The 3,128-nt window shown below is 46.8% G+C and overlaps 1 pseudogene; it reads left to right on the forward strand.

The window, feature by feature from the left end:
- On the forward strand, nucleotides 1-1,421 carry LOC131899425 (dnaJ homolog subfamily B member 6-like; annotated as a pseudogene).
- The last annotated feature ends 1,707 nt before the right edge of the window (nucleotides 1,422-3,128 follow it).

Below are 3,128 nucleotides of genomic sequence, written 5' to 3' on the forward strand. Positions count from 1 at the left end.
ATGGTGGATTACTATGAAGTTCTGGGGTGCAGAGACATGCCTCACCTGACGACATTAAAAAGGCGTATTGGAATATTTCGTATCGGAAATTTCAGGCACTGAAATGGCATCCGGACAAAAAAATCCTGAAAATAAAGAAGCAGAGCGGAAATTCAAACAAATAGCTGAGGCATATGAGGTGTTATCGGATGCTAAAAAGCGGGACATCTATGACAAATACGGCAAAGAAGGATTAAATGGTGGTGGAGGAGGAGGTGGAAGTCATTTTGACAGTCCGTTTGAGTTTGGCTTCACATTCCGGAATCCAGATGATGTCTTCAGGGAATTTTTTGGTGGAAGGGACCCATTTTCATTTGACCTCTTTGAAGACCCATTTGATGACTTTTTTTAGGAACCAAAGGGGTCCCTGAGGAAGCAGAAACCGGGGTGCAGGCTAGTTTTTCTCTGCATTCAGTGGATTTCCTCCTTTTGGAGGTGGATTTCCTGGTTTTTTGTTTTGTTTTGTTTTGTTTTGATTTTTTTTGAGACAGGGTTTCTCTGTAGCTTTGCGCCTTTCCTAGAACTTGCTTTGGAGACCAGGCTGGCCTCGAAGATCCACCTGCCTCTGCCTCCGGAGTGCTGGGATTAAAGGCGTGCACCACCACCGCCTGGCCAGATTTCCTGCTTTTGATACAGGATTCACTCGGTTCGGCTCACTAGGGCATGGGGGTATCACTTCATTCTCTTCAGCATCATTTGGCGGTAGCGGAATGGGCAACTTCAAATCAATATCAACTTATACTAAGATAGTTAATGGCAAAAAAAAATTACTACAAAGAGAATTGTGGGGAATGGTCAAGACACACACCAGTTCTGGCCTCTGGCCTGGCCCCAGCATCAGTTCGGGCCCCCTCCCCAGCCCGGTCCCCGGCCCGGCCCAGGCCCCAGCTCCAGCCTAGACTCTGGCCCCTTCTGTCAGCACCCGCCCACAGAAGCCACCCAAGCCTGCCTGGACAGTCAAACTTGTGTCTAAAAGCAACCGGGAAGATGAAGAGCAGGACAGGCAGTGGGTTTCTGGTAACTTGGATGCCCCCATGACCTCAGCAGGGCTCAAGGAAGGTGGCAAGAGGAAGAAGCAGAAGCAGAAAGAGGACTCGAAGAAGAAGTCGACCAAAGGGAACCACTAGGCTGGACTTGGCGGCAGCCACAGCAGCCGCTCTCGTGTGTGGTGCACACGCACACGGCAGCGGCATCCTTTCGGTACCGCCCAGGGCCACTTGCTTAGCAGGATTATGGACGTGTGCCCACGGATCGTTAGGATCAGGGGTGTTGGAGATGGAGGTGACAATCCCGGGTGGCCTGTATAGTATAAGCTTGTGACACAGCCTCAGCCTTGTAACTTTGCTTTTACCCAACACTAAATCTGTAGCCTTTTCCTCTTGTTGTAAGGATCTGCCTTGTTCTTTTTAGCAGTCCAAGCCCTGCTCCGAGCACTGAAGTATTTGTAGCTGTAGGAGTCCAGTAGGGTTCAGTAGGGAGCTGGGTATGTATGTGTTCATGACAGACTGTCTCCTGGCGGTGGTACAGTGTGCAGTTTTAGTACAGCGGAACTTACAGGTAATGTAAGCTGCGCCTTGAGCCATGGGTGTTAGGGTTCTTTGGATTCAGTACTCTGGCAACGAGAGGCCATCATGAGCCACTTCAGATGTAGAGTCTTTCCTTATATTTATTGTTCAATTCTTAATCTTCTCCAGATGTCAGAATTGACACCAAATATAGTTTAGTTTTTGGGAAATCTCATCTTCTTGGAGAAATGTTTGTCCTTCAGTCAAAAGGTTTTGCCTATCAATACCATTTCTAGCTTTCGTAGGTCAATGCCACTGGCTTCTTACACAAACACAGGGCACACACAGGTATATGCAGAATAATCAGCTATCAAGCAAGAAGCTTGACCTTAGTTCTTTCTATTGCAAGTATTGGCCCTTTCCTTCACAAGCACCACCCTGTCAAATCCATGCCATGCTGCCACCTAACCTGCCCTTTGCACTGAGCACCAAGTAGTTCTGATGCTGCCTCACTTCTGGGCTGCACGTGCCTCTTGGGGATGTGTTCCTTCCTCATGGCCATGGGGGTCTGTTAACTGGAACTTTGTCGCCTTGGAAGGGAGGGCATTATAAAAAGTGTTGGTGGGCTTGAGATGCCAGCAGTTGGGTCCAGCATTGTAGAAAGGGGAAGTTTTGTTAGTTATGGGCACTGCCATAGCTAGGAGTCTGGGACGGTGTCACCTTAGGTTTGAGGGCACGACCATGAAGTGTTTGCTGTGTTTGCTTGGTTTTGATGGGAGGTGGTGTAGGCAGTTACCATGGAGTGTGGATTGGTATTAATGTGTGTTGTGGAAATATGATCCACAAGGCGTAATGTATTTTAGTGCTACCGACATAAATAAATTGTAAACAGCACTGAGTCCAGCTCTCTTGTGGTCATTCCTTGCCTGTAAGTTAAACTGTTACTATAAGAATAAAAGCAGGTCTTGTATTTTTTTTTAAAAAAAATATTGTTTAAAAATCCTTAGAGGTTATGAGATTTTTGAACAGATACAAACCACAGGCTGTAGTGTGGTGATATGTTTGTAGTCTAGGAAATGAAGCTTGTCTGAATATCAGAGGGCAGAGCCAGCCATAGAGTTAAACATAGAGGTCAGGCAGTGGTGGCACACACCTTTAATCCTAGCACTTGGGAGGCAGAAGCAGAGATCTGTCTGGATTTCTGTGAGTTCAAGGCCACACTGAGCTACACGAGATTAAAAGAGTCTAAAAGAGAAACAGCCAGGCAGTAGTGGCACACACCTTTAATTCCAGCACTTGGGATCTCATGCCTTTAATTCCAGCACTAGGAAGGTTGAAACAGGAAGTGATATGGCTGGGCAGAGAAAGGAATATAAGGCGGGAGGAGACAGGAACTTGGTTCTTACAAGCTGAGGAGTTGGTGAGGTAAGAGGTGGTGGCTGTGGCTTGCTCTGCTTCTCAGATCTTTCAACTTTCACCCTGATATCTGGCTCCGGGTTTTTCTAAGACCAATTAGGATTCATGCAACACTGTAGCAGCAAAAAAACCACACATTAAAATTAATAGAGAAACTGGGACTCCAAA

This window comes from Peromyscus eremicus, chromosome X (assembly GCF_949786415.1).
Source record: "Peromyscus eremicus chromosome X, PerEre_H2_v1, whole genome shotgun sequence".
In the NCBI taxonomy this organism is placed as follows: domain Eukaryota; kingdom Metazoa; phylum Chordata; class Mammalia; order Rodentia; family Cricetidae; genus Peromyscus; species Peromyscus eremicus.